Raw genomic sequence first — 18,157 nt, forward strand, 5'->3', positions numbered from 1 at the left:
ATGGAAAAATAGAGATACTATAGGATTAGGGTATGGTATTAATGATGATTTTCTACAGTTTGACAAAGAAGTCCCTACTGCTAGTGAGTTTGAAGATGAAATTCAACCTATCACCGTTGGTTTATCACATGAAGAAGACTTTACCCCTTCTACTTTCCTTCTCTAGGGGGGAAGATCTATTGTTTAATAATAACACTACCAAAACATCTACATCTAGGCAGCCCAAATTTGATGAGTAAGATGTTGAAGACCCTATCAAGAGAGAGTTAGAAGAAACATTGTTCATCTTGTGGCACATAATCAAAGTACTGACTTGAATGAGTATGAATGGGAGTCTCTTTCTGAAACATCTGAAGTGGGGGTTGATGTGGTACATGCCTATGTTAACCAAACCAATTTCATTGATGAGTTTCTTATAGGGTCTGACAAGTTTGGCTCACAAATTGTTTTAGTGGATCACATTGGTGCTCCTAGGATAAATCTCGCTTTGGATTCCTTAGGAAATTTTCTTATAGATTCTTATTTGCTTTTCACCAGAGAGAACTCTTTTCACATCAACAAACTTGAAGCTTCCTCCTCATTATCACTTATACACCCTGATCTCATCAATTGGTCTATGCCACATTAAAGACCTAAACTCCCATCGTTCCAAAGTGACTATGATATTGCCTATTATTTGAACATTGTTGAATCGATAGTTTCTTCCATTAGTAAACCAACGATTAACATCACTAAGTCCTACACGAAGTACCTTATCATAAGATAAAATGAAAAATGAAAAATAAAAGCTCAAATGGTGAAAACCACTTCGTGGCGATGTCTGAGCCCAAAATAGTAAAAATAAAGAGGTATCCAAGGGTGAAAACCTCTTCAAGGCACCCAAGGATGAGGTACTCGGTAGTCTACCCAGTTATTTTTAGGATAGGCCATTAGTTTTGATTGAACCTATGCAAATAGTAAATCTTAGTACCTGAGGAATCTCCCAAAATCATACATTTGGCTCAATCACTCTCAGCAGAAGAGAAAGAATAGTTCACTCAGTTTTTCTAAAAGAAGAAGATCACCTTTGTGTGGACTTATGTTCATATGCCTAAGCTCGATACAGATCTTATTATGAACCATCTCTTCATAGCTCCTAACATCAAGCACATTAAATAAAAACTGAGAAAGATGCATCCACAAGTGGCCCTACTTGTGAAAGATAAGTTAGAAAAGATCTTAAATGAAATAATCATTAGAGTTATTGATTATGGTGAATGGATATCAAATATTGTCCTTGTTTATAAACATGACAAATCTATTCGGGTGTGTAATGATTTTTGAGACCTTAATAAAGCTTGCCCAAAGGATGACTTTCCACAACTAAATATTGACATGATAGTGGACATGACCATAGGCTATGAAATGTACTCCCTTATGGATGGCTTCTCAGGGTATAATTAGATATAGATAGATCTCGAGGATCATGAGAAAAATAACTTTTACATGTGCATGGGGAACCTTTTGTTGGAATGTCACATCTTTTGGTCTCGAATATGTGGGTGCTACTTATTAGTGGGCTATGACCACAATTTTCCATGACATGATGCATAAAAACATGGAAGACTCTGTTGATGATACCCTTGCCAAATCCAAACAGAGAAGCACTCACCTAGCTGACCTGAGTTTTATATTGGACCACATGGATCAATTTCAACATAGGCTTAATCCCAAAAAGTGTGTTTTTTGGGTCACATCTGGAAAATTGTTAAGTTAAATTATATCAGAAAAGGGCATAAAAGTTGACCCTGAAAATGTACAAGCCATTATGGACATGCCACCTCCCAGAAATATCAATCAACTCAGGAGTCTACAAGGATGCTTAAAATCTATTAGGAGATTCATTTCTTAGTTGGCTGATAGGGCCCAACCATTTAACAAAAATCTGCATAAGGGATCTACATTTGTATGGAATGAGAAGTGCAAGAAGAGTCCAACTCAGATCTAGGACTACTTGGCTAAACCTCCAATTCTCATGCCTCCTATTCCTGGAAAGCCCTTGATATTATACATTTAAGCTACGAACACTTTTTTAGGGGCTTTGTTGGAACACCATGATGACAATGGGAAAGAACAAGCTATATACTACATAAACCAAACTTTAGTTGCTTACGAGACCAATTACAACAATATTGAAAAAGCTTGCCCTACTATAATGTTTGTGTCACAAAAGCTTAGACATTACATGTTGGCACATAGTACACGCCTAGTGGCTAAAATTGACCCTCTAAAGTATCTCCTAAGTAAGGTTGCACTTACGAGAAGGTTAGCTAAATGGATGGTGATTCTCTCAAAATTTGACATTAAGAATAGTACATCGAACATAAATCCATTAACGGACAAGCCATTGTTGATCAGCTCATTGAATTTCCACTTTAGGAAAACACTCCTATGGAGATAGACTTTTTGGATTCCTCCATTATGTATGTTATAGAAAGAACCTAGAAAATGTTCTTTAATAGATCTCACACATAGCAGGGGGTTGGTGCCAACATCTTGTTTATTACACCTCATGGATATACCATTCCTAAGTCCTTTGATTTTCTATTTCCTTGCACCAATAATATAACTAAATATGAGACCCTTATATATATATATATATATATATATATATATATATATATATATATATATATATATATATATATATATATATATATATATATATATATATATATATATATACACACACACACACATATATATACATACATATATATATATACATACATACATATATGTATATATGTATATGTATATACATATATATCTATATACCTATACATACATATATATATGTGTGTGTGTGTGTATATGTGTATATATATATATATACACATATGCATATATACATATATACATATATATATATGAATGTGTATATATATATATATATATATATGTATGTATATGTATATATATGCATATTGATATATGTATGTGTATATATATACATATGCATATATCTACATATTCATATATATACATATATAGATACATACATATATATACATATATTTATACATACATATATATATACATACATATATACATACATACATATATACATACATACATACATATACATATATATACATATATATACATATATATATGTATGTATGTATATATATAGTTATCAATTAGATCAATAATGATTACTACAATAAGGATGACAAGCTAATACCCTTAAGGAAACATCTCACATTTGTTATATTCCGACAAATTCCTTCGTTCAATATCTTTACGTTTAGAAAAGATGAGACCGAAATGTAAATCTTGAGGCTTGGTATTGTAAAAGGTTTCACGTCCTTTCAAAACCTGATGCTTACCTACTCTTTTAGAAGCTAACCCTTTTTGTTTGGTTCTCCTGACCTTTTAGGCCTGTTGTTTCTTTGTTGTTTGTCATGGTTTAGGACTTAATGCCTATTTCTTTTGTAACCATTGGGTTTCAGGCACCCATTTAAAAACTTGTTTTACATAATAATAAACAAATTCCTAGGGAAAAGAACAATGTTGTAGATATCATGGCTACCTTGGAATCTATCCTGCAACTACAAGAACATGAGTCTCGCTTTGACTTCCTGGTGGAAGAACTATGCTACCTCACTTATGATTCCCCCGACAGTAGAGTCTTTTGCACTATTGTTGGTCATGATTCCTCTCACTATGCCAGCATATATTCTTATCTTCAAGACCAAATTATCCCTAACAACCTTACCTACAACAAAAAATTTCAACTTATCTGTAATGCCTCACACTATATCCTTGTCTCTAGTGACCTGTATAGGAAGGGTCTAGACAGAACACTTCTTAAATGTCTCAAAATGGATGAGTTTGAAAAGGCACTATTCGAAGTCCATGACGATATTTGTGGGTCACACTCTAATGGTCTTGTGCTAGCTTGAAAGCTTCTTATGGTTGGTTATTATTGGCCCACTATGCAGGCTAATATTGTGGGTTGTGCTTAAGCTTAGAAGAAATGTCAACTACATGGCAACCTAACTCATGCTTCTAGGCGTGAGTTGATTTCGTCCATCACAAATTGGCCTTTCTAGCAGTGGGCCTTCGATTTAGTTGGCAAGATCCACCCCAGTTCTTTGAGTGGACACTAGTTCATTATTATAGCTACAAAGTATTTTACTAAATAGGTTGTGGTTGTGCCTCTTTTAGCTGCTATGGGGAAACATGTTGCTCTCTTTTTTCTCAATCATATCATTTGTCGGTGTGGAATTTCTTCCTCCATAATTCATATAACATATGCCAATTCAAGAACAAGGATCTTAGGAATCTCTGCAATAATTCAAGATTAAACAACATTGGTCATCGGTTTACTATCCCATAGGGAATGGGCAAGATGAAGCATCCAATAAGACTATACTAATTTTTTTGCATAGAACTGTACACAAATCAGGGAGAGATTGGCCCCTACAGATCAACCCTGCATTATGGGCTTACCAAATAGTATACACACTCCTACTAGAGTTGCCCCCTTAGCACTAGTTTACAGTTCTGAGGTTGTTTTTCCAATAGAAGTTGGGATTCCCTCTTTATTTGTCTCCTTAAAAGGGTTGATCATAGATGAAGATTATAGGGCCATGCGTATACACAAACTTGAAATGTTGGATGAACGCTAAGAGGCTACTTTTGATCACATGAGATATTACCATAAATGTATGTCCACAAGCTATAATAAGAAAGTTTTATCCTCGTGAATTTCAAGTTGATGATCTTATTCTTAGAGAAAACCCAAAATATCAACAAAATCAAGAACAAAAGGCAAAGTTTGAACCTAACTGGTTGGGTCCCTACATTGTTACTATTGTTTTTGGATTTTGTGTGTATCAACTCTCTACACCAGAGGGAAAACAATTCCCCAAACCTATCAAAATTCTTCATCTAAAAAAGTTATATGCTTAAGGCTCCTATTGCTCGACTATTTGTAAATATTCTATGGTCCTAAAATACTTATTAAAACTCATGGAAAAAAAAAGTAAAAAACAAAATAAAAAAAATTGCCAAGTGGTAAAAACTTGGAAATAGGCACTACTTGAGACCCTCACACCTATGTCTATCAATCTCGTTTTGCACTCATTTTCTTTATTTTGCCTTGCCTAGCTTGGAACTAACTCTCATCTAGGTCTAGGGGGGACAAACTGCTTAGCTTATTAGGGTCTCTTTATGTGCAGGTGTTTTCTTTGGCAGCTCACTAAATAGTATTTCTTAACACTTATCAGATACCTTAGCTATAGTCTAGGATGTTGCAATATTTCTCATTAGTGGATTCGAGTCCTAAAGGAGCGGTCATGTGACTTACACACACACACACACTTGAACATTGAACTTGTTGAGACTTTATTGACTTTATTTCTCTTTAGAGCTTTCAGAGAACTCTGGTTAGGATTCTAAAATGGGTGGTGATACGATGCAAATTGAACCATCCAGGATTGAGGATTATGTACGAAAACCCTACACCTGGATGGCTCTATATAGGGGGAGACTGGTTTCGTTCATGGAAGCCATGGTGGGCTATGAAAATAATGTTTCTTCTTAGTTTGTCAATTCTTGGATGGATAGACACGTTAGAATCAACAGTATCTCCTTTCAAGTGAATGAGGAGATAATTACTATGGATACAGGATTATCCATGGAAGGAAGGAATTGGTAGAAAGTTAGGAGGGCATTGGAGACAAGCCTGAACAGATTTTTCAAAAAAGATGAAGAGCCTGTGAGATTTAGAGGTGTGTTTAGTCATGAAGACCTTTAAAAGCCCTGGGACAACGTATATCTTGTGCTTATAAGTACCTTACCCTTGAAGGTGGATTTGGTGTTTGTTACTTTTACCATTTCCCACTTTTGCATCATTTTAGGCACCACGACGAAGTCTCCATTTCATTTTTCCTTTTACATGATTTGGAAGACACTATTATGGATGTTAAGGATAGAAGGAAGAGAGATAAAAGCTTCACTATCCTTAACCAAGGTCATATCCTCGATCTCTTCAACTTTCACCTCACCCTTTGTCCTCCCTATTACGTTGCCTTTATTGATAACTAGGGCCCGCAAAATCCTACTGGAACTGGTGGTGGGGTTTGTTTTGTGACCCCCACTCCTCAGTCAACCCCTTCTTCTACCCCTTCAAGTATTTCTAAAAAATACAAGAAGATTTCAGAGGGGTCCCATATTACTAAGAAGCCTAAAATGGAAAAATCACTGAAATTGACCTCGTTGATTCTAAAGAAGAGAATGATGATGGTTGTAGGAGGTTGGGTAGGCTAGTCAAAAGTAAGGCTCGACAAAAATAGAAGGCTTACAGAAATTTGGATGCTAAGGAGGAGGAATCGAGGTCAGAGGCTAGTGAGAAGGTGAGTGAAAAGATGAAATTAGGGAAGCATGATGGTGACATTAGGTAGCGACAAAAGAGAACACCTCTAACTTAGAGGATGATAAATTAAGAAGAGGAAGAAGGTCAACCACGACACCACTCATGTGTCGGCCAGTTTCACTATGAACACTATTAACTTCACTTCCACTACCATCCCTCTTACTTAAACTACTAAAGATACTTTGTTGATGGTGGTTAACTCCACTGTGATGATGAAGAAAAAAGATAATGAAAAATTTTCTGCTAACTAGAATGTGATGCAGGTACAAGACTTAGAGGTGCCTAAAGGAAAATGTGTTCACTACTAGGAGCTGAGTGGCTCAGTTGGAAGCACTAAACATAAGATGGAGGCCCTCAATGCCTAATTCACAACTTTGGAGAGTTTTAGGATTCTCTCAAAGTTTCCTCTGAAGGTGACACATGATGTTGTTGCCATTGTTCAGCTACTTCACCAAGAGAGTGAAGAAGAAGATCTTGGCATAGAGGATTCAAATAATTTATACATTTTCCTTGTTGATGATTGGGCCAATGTCCTATTGTCGAAAAAGGGGAAAGAAAAGGTTAAAATTTAAGCCTTTGTTTTATTATATTTTATGGAGTTGTTGTTGTTGCTAGTATACTCCAACTTTAAACTATTTGGACCGGTCAATGGGCCTTATAGACTAATTATTTTGTTAAATAGATACGATAGATATGTTGTTAATAAATATGGTAGGTATGTTTATAGTCTTTTAAAAGAAAGAACAATATGCTAGTTGCTAGGAATGTTGCTTTGGTTACTAGTAATTGTGATTCTGATAGGTAGTATTGGTTTGGGGAATCTATTTTTGATAGGTTAGGGTTGTGAATGTGCTAGTAGTTTAGTTTTGGGTCTAATGTTGTAAATGGTTTAACCATTGTTTTCTGCTAAGGGTTGGCCCCCTGACTTTTGATTGCTTTAATATCAAAAACTAAGCCCACTTGCCTTGAAATGATGAAAAAAAAACAAATTTCAAGTTGATCTTATTAACAATTGAAGTGGACATTATCAAGATCGGGGGCAAAAGTGAGCAACTTGATGCCATTGCTCTTGGTGTGCATCTTCGCCAAAGATTTTTAAATTAGAAACAATACACGAAGTAAAATTATTAATAGAAAATTTACTAAGTTAAATCAAGGAATGAAGTTATTATGTATGTAAGGTAAACTTTTGAGTACTTCCTCAAGTCTCCACTTATTATAGTGGTGGCTATTCAAAAAATGTTATGTTGTAATAATATACATAAAATGAAATGAAAGTATATATTGAAGGTTTCCAACAATCAAAATGAAATTGTTGGTCCTTTAGTCATCACACTTTTTTCTTTTTATAGCATAGAGTTTTATAGCTGAAAATTAAATCTCCTAGTCTTAATAATTATATCTCATAATGCATGAAAGCATGTGCCTCTAGTTTAGTTCTATTTATTTGTTAGTTATATCATGATTTCTACATTTCAGTCATTTTTTTATATAGATTTTTTTATTATAATTTGTTAATAGGATAGTGTCATCATTTTTTATTTTTATGCTACTATGATTAGGTAGAATAAAATTCTTCAAAGAATTATACAAATAATTAATTTGTTGATTTTGTGAAAAAATAGGATTAAAATTTAAATATATGTTTTATCAATACTAATTTTTAGATAATATTTTAGTAAAAAAGAAATAAATAACATTCATTCTTACTTTTAATGTTTTTCATGAAAAAATAGACATGTCATTTATACTACCATTATCATTGAACAAAAGGGAAGCAATAACAAATTAATTAATATAATTTTTAGTATACAAATTTTAAATTGTTCAAAGAAAATATTCACAAAAATATTGGCACATTCAATTTTTTGCTCCACAACCTAGAGAAGACTCTGGAATCCATCAAAGGAGGCTGAGTAGTCTATTAACTATTTCATAGAGGCCATCCTCATTCAATACCATGTGTATCATTCAAAGAAGTTGTGGAAAGTGGCTCCTACACTCTCAATGGATGTCCATTTTGAGATAATGTTGCTCTTGAACCTTAGGTCTACAAAGCAAGGATAGGAACATTGGGTCATCAAACTCTTTTCCTCCCTTTGGACATGAGATTATTGTTGCCTACAATCCACGTATTGACCTTCCAAAGGTTTTATGTTTTTTTTTGGATAAAGAGACGGTATGATATCCTAATGAAATTTTTGGTAGCATCCACATGCATTTTCTATGCCAAAATGAAGGCCACTATAGAAGGAATTTCCCTATTCTAAACAAGGGGGGTACAAGGTTGGTTCAAGTGGATATCGTGTGAAATTCACCATCTCATATATCCCTAGATTAGAGATACCTAATTCTTTTGCACCTATTTATTCTATGAGAATTGATATTGTTGTCCCTATAGACCCCAATCTCCCATATCCACTACTCAAAACTTTTGTTGTAGATGATGGCTCCCATGAGGAGGTTATCTAGAACAAGTTAAAAGTTCTCAAAGAAGCTTAAGATATGGCATAAATTTACCTAGTAATTCCTCTATTGTTACCAAACCCAACAACAATCTTAAGGGCCTTAATACGTAACAACAGATCATCACTAAAATAAAATGTCTTCGACTAGAAATAAGATGGAGGATATAATTTTCCAAGTACATCCTAAAGTCTCTTTAGGTGACAAAGACGATGATTGTCTTTTAGGGAAATATTTCCCTAGATTGACAAAAGAATGTATTCACTTTTGATGATGTAGAATTCTTACACAAGGTAATAATTTTCCTTGGTGATGATTATCAAGATGTTGTGAGTAGATAAAGAACAAATGTAGAGATTAAATCTATTTTTCTTAGGTGATATCTAGAATTGGGCTCCATTATTAAGATGGAGCAATTGGTGAAGTGATGCATTAGGGAATAATGGCTTGGTATCCTTTTGGATGTACTTTTGAGAGTCATTATTGGTGTGGGCCTTGTGCCAAGGGCTAAAGTTTGAATGGAGAATGGGGAGTTGAGGCATCACTTCATCTATTTCTTATGTGGAATATGTATGAAAATAGGGAGGTTGTGTTTCTTCTCTTTTCAACAATGAGTTGTGTTTCTTCTCATAATTGACACCTTCATACCCACTCGAGAGCTTCCTTTAACACTGTTCAACACCAAGGATGGAGAGCAATCAACATTGAAAGGTAACCTATTTGCATATACACGTCTTTTCTTTTGTGTGCAATGCTTTGTGCCTCCGGAGAGAAAAGGTAGGAAAATTCTAGTTTATGATATTAAATTTCATACCCATTCAAAATAAAAACAAGACAATAAAAATATATGTAATAGGTAGATTCTATGAACGATTAAAGGAAAACGAAAAATATTTTAATTTAAATAAAAAACTTACATGAAGCTTGCAAAGAAGTAAGAATGAAGCTCCAACACTATAAAACTATATAAATCAATCTTCTAGCTCCCCCTTACTCAATCACTTGAGGAAAACCAGATTTTTATTACATTTTTGAGAGAACAAGTTATTTGCTTAACAAAATTTTATTTTTAAAGGTCATTTTACACTTCTTTTTCACTCAATTCACACTTAGTCTCAATTTGACTTGGGCAAACTACACACCTTGGAAATAGACCTTACAACGAAACATGTTAGATGTCATTGATGTCAAAGGTCGATGATAAAGACTAAACTTTAAGAAATTAGTCAAAGTAGTAAAGATTTAGAACAAGTTGCGTAGCTCTCTACCTGAGCTACTTAATTGTCTGCTTGAGCTACCTATCTGTCTAGTTGGCTAGGGGAGAGGCCCCAGTAGTCGTGCACCCTAATTTCGTGCTCATTAAAGTTGATCATAATGATCGTAAAAATGGCCAATTTTTTTATGACACCTTCTTCGACCAGTCAAGTGCTTATAACTAAGGTTTCACCTCGTCATAATTTAATTTGATTTTAGTTTTATGCGTAGTAGTAGTAGAATGAGTTCAAATTGTCAATTTTCTAACCTCCTACCCATCATAGTCAACTACCATGTCCCCCCCCATTGGTAGTTGACCACGTCCCAATAGTTGTACATGTTGTCACATTAAATTTTAACCACATATGAATAAAATATACACCAAAAATCTAAAACCTAAACAATATGACATTTATATATAAACATACATATTCTACTTCTATTTACTAATAGTCTCATTATTAGTCAGATATTATCTTCCGATTGATATATCTAAATGTAGAAATAAATTAAAAACTTTTTTTGTTGGTTTTTTTTACACCTAACCCTAAACTCTTTTCCTATCATTATACTATGTTGTTCATACCCTAGTTGATCTGTTGCCGCTTGGTGCTCTGCAAAGATGCTTCCTGACACATTAAGAATGGTGATCACACAAGGAAGACACCACGATTCACATGTTCAAGAGGCCACGATTCCAATGCTTAGAGGTATATTTATTTTCATTGTTACAATTTCTGCCCACATTTGATCGGCTGCTGTAAAAATTTCTTCATGAAACTTGTAATTATTGATGAAGGGTTATAAAGGATTTGTGTAAAAAAAAATTATCGTTATTGGGTTTTTTTTTGAATGATATTGTGCTTGCCCATATCTTTTCGTGGGGTTTTTATCCTATCTGATTTCAGATTTCTTCTTATGCCATAGCCCATCGAAGGCATTGTTTGCTTCCCCATCAAAGGCATTGTTTGCTATTTAGAAACTGGTGATGGTCGTTTAACTGGATCCTCCATTTGCAAGGAAAGCTATCAAATCCGAACAATATATTATTTGTTTGTTTATGATTAGTAGTATTTAATTTTTCCCTGTTTTTAGATATATAGTCTCGGACTGTGATTCAACTGTCGTGCTTAAGACTGGAATTTTGGGCTACTCAAATGATTGTTTTGCTCACATATTTGTGTGGGTGTTGTGAATGTAGGGCTGAATCTAGCTCGATCAGCACACAAAATCAGTTTTAATGCAAGGAAAGGTGAACGTGTATGACATTGATGAAGCTCTGATGAACAGCTTCAGAACGCTAATGAGAGTTGGTTGGTTTGATGGAAATCTTGCCAACCAACCATTTGGAAACCTTCAACCAAGTGATGTTTGTACAAAGGAACATCGAGAATTGGTTGCAGATGTTGCAAGGCAGGGGATAGTGCTGCTCAAGAATGATAAGAGCACTTTGCCTTTCGATCAAGATAAAATCTCTTCTTTGGCTGTCATTGGACCCAATGCAAATGCTACTAAAGAAATATTGCAATTTTTGTTTGTTTGTATAGATATTTAGTTTCTTCCAGCTAGGAAATGTTTGGATGACCGGCTTGGTATTGTCGTTAGTTTCAATGGATAATATAGAAAGGGCTTTGCGTTATTTGTTAAAAAATCTGGTCTAACTCTTTTTGTCTCCTAAAAGTAACACTGATAAATTCCTCTTTGATAAATTCGACCTAAATTCTTGCCTTTCATTCCTTGCATGCTTCAGCCTGTGGGCTCTATCATGTTATCTCTTGACTTCAAAGTGGTGTTTTACTGATGTTATTCATGTGCATATAGAAGGTGAATCATATAGATGAGAGATTGCAAAATTGAGAGAATTATGAGCATACTTTCATTCTACAGTCAATGGGCACCCAGACTGGCAGAGGGTTGCAAAGATGCCCTGCCTGCAAAGGTTCCTCTCTACCCAAGTGTTGTGTTATTCAGATTTGGTAGCCAAGAACTTGTATTGTTTTCACCGTTCATTTCACATCTTAATTAATTGTTGATAGATGAATTGCTGATACATTTTATGCATATGCAGGTTGGGGAAAGAGGGCTTCAGCTATCTGTAAAATGTGTCTATTGAAAAAACTACATTGAAGAATTTGAGATCTTTTGAGTAGGTAAGGTCATAAAAGACCTTACTGGGCAATGACCCATCTATCCTTATTTCTTTCTTTTGTTCTTTTTGTTTTTTGTAATGGATTTCTCTTGAGTACAGTCTTTCAGTCTACAATATTAATTTTGTTGATTTCAGTGAATAAATGTGATTGTATCTATAGAAAGTAATCTGTAAATTGACATATGCAGACCTTCAAAGCAAGATTGCCATTTGTGTCTTTACGAAAATAGATATATTGCTATAATTATAATGATTGTCAATAGAACATTACAAAATGAAAAACTTGTCAAGAAAAGGTATAATAGAAGGACCGGTCTATAGGATATAACAAAATGACTGGCTTGTGAAAATAGAGGACCAGTCTATAAGATACAACAAAATGACTGGCTTGTGAAAATAGAGGACCAATCTATAGGTTATAACAAAATGACCAGCTTTATAAATATTCCTCTGAACCATCAGAATGACTAAGTCTTCATTGCATTGTTTTTCTGTTCAAAATAACCAAGCCTTCATTGTAGCATGTCTTCACTGCAACATCCTTAGTTCACCATGAAGCCAGGGAATGGTTATGGCTCCTCCTCAGTACTATCTACTGTAGGATTTTTTGGACTAACTAAAACAACCTGTGGGGTGATGGAATTCATTTGCCCAAACATGTTTTCATCCAACAACCTACCAATTTGGAAATTGTTTGCTTGGAGAATGATGGGGGCTTTGGGTACAAGTCATATGCATTTTGTGAAGGGTAGCATAGCTAGGGGATAGAATGTTGAACATATCCCTTAAAATTTGATGATGCTCAGGTAAGGGGGTTGTTGGAGTACTGTGTTGTCTTACTCTATTTGCATGTGGTTCAAGAGAAGTTGCTAAAGAACTTACTTCCCCAATATTTACAAAACCCCTGTTGACTTTAGCTTTTGCTAGCTTGGCTCTTCTACAATCCTTCTTTTCTTTCTTTTTCAACTCCCTCTCCTTTTGTTGTTGTACCTTTTCTTCTTGCTTCCTTTGTTTTATTATTTGCCTTTCAAGTTTTTGTTGATCTTTCCTTTTTTTCAACGCAGTTTGATGAATTTTCTTTTCCTCCAACTGTTTTTTCTTCCTTTCTTTCAACTCTATAAGTTCAACCTTCCTTGCTTCTTGCTGCTCTTGCAATATTATGTACTCATTAGATGTAAGTATTTGAGATTTTCTTCCCAATCTAAGAGTGGTATTATCAAATGGTTTGAATCTCGTTGTAACCCTTTCAATTGGTAGCTTCAAAAAACTTCTTAATGATCCCTGACTACATAACCTTTGTTCATATTTTGTCTCAAAAGCTACAAATGTCTTCAGTGCATCTAGGTTATGTTTAGCCTGTCCATCTTCATCTACAGATGTCTTCAATGCATCTAGATTATGTTCAGCTTGTCCATCTTCATCTTCAGTGCATTCCAGATTTGAACCATCTTGATTGTGTTCAATGTGACCATCTTCACCCTCATTACATTCCAAATCTGAAGTCTCCCAATTTTTTGTTTCAACATAATAATGAACCACCTCTTCTCTTGGCATTGGAGGTGGAGAAGGAATAAATAATAAAATGTCATCTTGAAACTCAATCTCTACTCCCAATTCCTTTGCTCCTTCCTTAACCCAATTAGGTGGATCAAACTGTGTTCGTAAACTCATTTCATAATGCAAGTCATCTTCAAATTGTCTCTGGGTAACATTTGCCAGTGAACTTGTATTTTTATTTGCTAGTGAACTTATATTTTCATTTGCTGGTGAACTTGTATTTTCATCTACTAGTGAACTTGTATTTTCATTTGTATCATCTTTCTGTTGTTTTTCCATTTCTGCCACACAAATTTCAATGGCTTCATCATCATAACCAGCTAACCTTAAAATACTTTCAATACTTACAACATCATTTTCATCTTCAACGTTGAATGCATTACTTGGCTTCACGTCATTACAGAGAGCATCTTTATTGAATGGCCAGATTCTAGTCCTTCGGAAGCCAACTGTAATATTGTTAGGCACAAGGGCAAGTTTGAAAGCTTTGTTTGCAAGTTCAATCAATTCTGTTCTTATTTCTATGTGTGGATGTTTGGCCATCCATTTTGACCTTTTAGATTTGAAATATGCCTTTGAATGGAGAAAATACACTTACATCTAAAGGTTGTAGTCGATGACTAGCGTGAGCAGGCAATGTGAGAAGATCTATGCCCAGAGATCTCGCCTCTTGAATGTGGCAAAGGCAACATGGCTTCCATGTCCATAAAAAATGAGCAGATGCCTATTTTTGGATGAAGCCCCACTTGGAACAGATCTAGCAAAATGATGTAGCCAATTTAAGAAAAGTTCTTTTGTCATCCAAGCATGTGGTTGTGCTACCATGCAAGCTCCTACCTCACATTTAGCAATGTAATTTTGAAGTCTTATTTTTGCTTTGAAAAGATAGAAGCTTGATATACTCTGACCTGCAGCATTGATACAACACAGTATTGTGATCCATTCTCTACGTTTAGATAAGATTTGAGGCACACTTCTACTTCCCAATTTGCAACAAATCGCATTCCACAGTTTCTACCTGCTTGTACACCTATTTCATCATAGTTCCATATGTGTTGGTTCATAATTATTATAATCATACAATGTTGTCAAATTATTATAAAAATCTGCCACTATACTTGGTCGTAGCATGAATGACCGTATTGTCAAATCTGAATGGCATTTGTGGAACCCAGCCCACCATGATCTACCTAGTAAGCCATTTTTGAATGGATTTGGCCTTGTTTGGCAGATGTGAGCCACATGTGACTTAAGTTGAGTTACCTCCAATCCATGACCAAGCTGAGCTAAATCTTTACACCATTGGACAACTTCTAGCTCTTCTTCCAATGAGAGAATTGTTGGGGGTCCCCTGATTTTTGTTGTTGTGAGCCCTGCTAGCCAATAAGATAGATTGCTAACAAGAATTCCCCACTTCTTTGCCGCTTCTCTTATTGAAAAATGTTTATCTTCAACATCTTCAATGGCATGTTCCATATCCTCTTCTATCCATTGATTGCCTTGGAAGTTTCTCTTCTTTTTTGACATTTAGAGGATTTGACAACACCATCTAGCCTATTTGTATTGTTCACAATAAGATTGTGAATTTTTTTTATCAAGAGCTAGCTTGGCTGAAGTGTTTTCATCATCAGAGTCAACAACATGTAATTTAACACCTTGTGGATAGCGAGGTGTCAATTTTTGAGCAGATCTTTTACTTCTTCTCTTTCCTGCTGTCATAATGCCTAAATAGAAAATGTCACATATTAAAAACCGTACAAACACATTATAGAGAGATTATCTTATAGCAACAAAAGTGAAACAAAGTTTTTTATAGGAAAAATCATTCCTAAGAGAATGGCTGAACATTTCTCTTGACACAAACGATATGTTTCCCTTAGAAATAACACCATATTTGAACTTAAAATAATTATTCAGTCACTCTGTTAGAAATGAATTTTTCATAGATTTGCCATTTCCATCATATAATATGTTATCTTTTTTAGAGTAGTTGTGTTTTCTCCCAATAATAACTTCATGCTATATGATGGTTTGTAGTTCAATCAATCTCATAGAAATGAAATTTTTGTCATAATATTTTTACAAATAACTTCATACTACACAATGGATTATGACAAAAATATCTCTTATATTCCATCATATAATATGCTATTATATTTGGGAATGAACTCACAGTTAGTCTAAAAATAATAACAGCATACATTAAATGATGGACTATAACAGATCTATGCTATCATAATATTTCTACAAATAATTTCATAGTACACAATGGATTATGACATATGTCTTATATTCCATCATATAATACACTATTTTTTTAAGATGAATTCACATTTGGTCTAGAAATAACAACATACATTAAATGATGGACTATAACAGATCTACATAGAAATGAAATTTCTATCATAAAATTTCCACAAATAATTTCATACTACGCAATGGATTATGATAGAAATATCTCTTATATTCCATCATATAATATCTTGTTATTTTTGGGAATGAATTAACTGTTAGTCTAGAAAAAACAACATACATTATATGATGAAAAATGATGTTAATCTACTATGTGGCACATAAATAACTTCATACTGTATGATATTAGACTACAAGTAACAACATATTGTATTTGTTGATCTAGAAGATTTGGTAAACAAATTCATAGTTAGTCTACAAATTAACAACATTTCCCACTAATTGAATACATTATATGGACTATAATAGAGAATACAAATAATGTTGATATAGTTCTTTGGCAAAAAAATTCACAGTTAGCCTATGAATAACCAACATTTCCCACTAACATCATACATTATACAGAGAATGTTGATATAATCCCTTCAGAACATGCATAATTATATTAATACTAAAAAATGAGTGGTGAAATGCTTGGTCTTTTGGGCTTTTGATATCCAGAGCAATTGATGTTCTATGTTGATAGATTTTGTGATTCTATGTTGATAGATTCTATGATTCTATGCCTAGAGATATCCTGAGCAACTGATTTTTTATGCAATCCCTGTAAGTGCTCTGAGCTCACATAGAATGTATGTTCATTTCAACAAAATTCATTAACCGTATGTAGTATTAATAAATTTGTTTTCCCTCCAACAATTTTGAATTTGAAATTGACAATTCTCTCATTTGTTGCTTTCCTTTCAAATCCAGCCTCTTTTTTTTTTTTTTTGAATTTGCAAAGTGGTTAATCTCTATCATTTGAAAGTTTGTAACTTAATTGGTTGGCAATTGATTGTGGTTTCCAAGAGAAGATTTTGAATTTGTTTTTGCATTAATTGTTTGATTTTGATGGATTGGGGAGCTCAAACATATCAATGTTTATGATGCAGGGACTCTTAATTTGCTTGTCAAAGACTCTAAGTTGCTTATCGAAGACTCCAAATCCAGCAATTAGGTTGGATATTTGTCAAAGATGGGATGAGTTTTGGAAAAAATGTTTTCTTTTTTATAGTTGTATATGCATTGAATGTTGAACAACAGTAAATTAGTAATTAATTGGAAAGCAAGGAAATGATGTCTTATCCATGTGTTTGGACAACCTCTTTCAAAAAAGTGTACAATATGAAATACAATATTTTATACATGTTTCTTTATAAGTAGGAGATAATTTCCACAACAAGTCAAATTGTGATATTACTATCAGGGTTTAACTGTGTTATTTTTTAGTCAAACTCATTGACCCATGTTTCATGAGTAGTGATTCAACGTGAATCCATCTCTCATGAGAATAAATGGAACACTTAGCACTCATTGGATCTAAGTGATGCTCACAAGGGTGAAGCACCGGGACTTCCCAAGAGGTCACCCATCCCAGTACTACTCCAGCCCGAGCACACTTAACTACGTAGTTTCCTCCATGGTTAAACCCAAAGCTTGCAACCCCATTTGCAAAACTTTCACCAAGTGTTGTGCCTTATGAACCATTCATTAGAAAGCCCCTTAAGCCCATCAATTGATAAGTAGGAGATAATTTCCACAGCTAGTCAAATTGTGATATTGTTATCAAGATTTAACTATGTGATTTTTGAGTCAAACTCATTGACCCATGTTTCATGAGTACTGATTCAACATGAATCCATCTCATGAGAATAAATGGAACACTTAGCACTCATTGGATCTAAGTGATGCTCACAGGGGTGAAGCAATGAGACTTCCCGAGATGTCACCCATCCCAGTACTACTCATGAAACATGGGTCAATGAGTTTGACTCAAAAATCACACAATTAAATCCTGATAACAATATCACAATTTGACTTGCTATGGAAATTATCTCCTACTTATCAATTGAAGG

General features: G+C 34.3%; 1 long non-coding RNA gene across 2 annotated transcripts; it reads left to right on the forward strand.

The window, feature by feature from the left end:
• Positions 1–10,603: 10,603 nt before the first annotated feature.
• LOC149531004 (uncharacterized) lies at positions 10,604–17,388 on the forward strand. 2 transcript variants are annotated; one of them, XR_016358643.1, is made up of 4 exons: positions 10,604–10,854; positions 11,346–12,083; positions 12,213–12,294; positions 17,195–17,388. It is a non-coding gene; the product is annotated as an uncharacterized LOC149531004 (long non-coding RNA). The 2 variants fall into 2 exon arrangements; XR_016358642.1 differs by lacking the exon at positions 17,195–17,388 and having other exon boundaries at positions 12,213–12,391.
• Positions 17,389–18,157: the final 769 nt, after the last annotated feature.

Source organism: Cupressus sempervirens, chromosome 11, assembly GCF_028749045.1.
Source record: "Cupressus sempervirens isolate cs-2001-9-10 chromosome 11, ASM2874904v1, whole genome shotgun sequence".
In the NCBI taxonomy this organism is placed as follows: domain Eukaryota; kingdom Viridiplantae; phylum Streptophyta; class Pinopsida; order Cupressales; family Cupressaceae; genus Cupressus; species Cupressus sempervirens.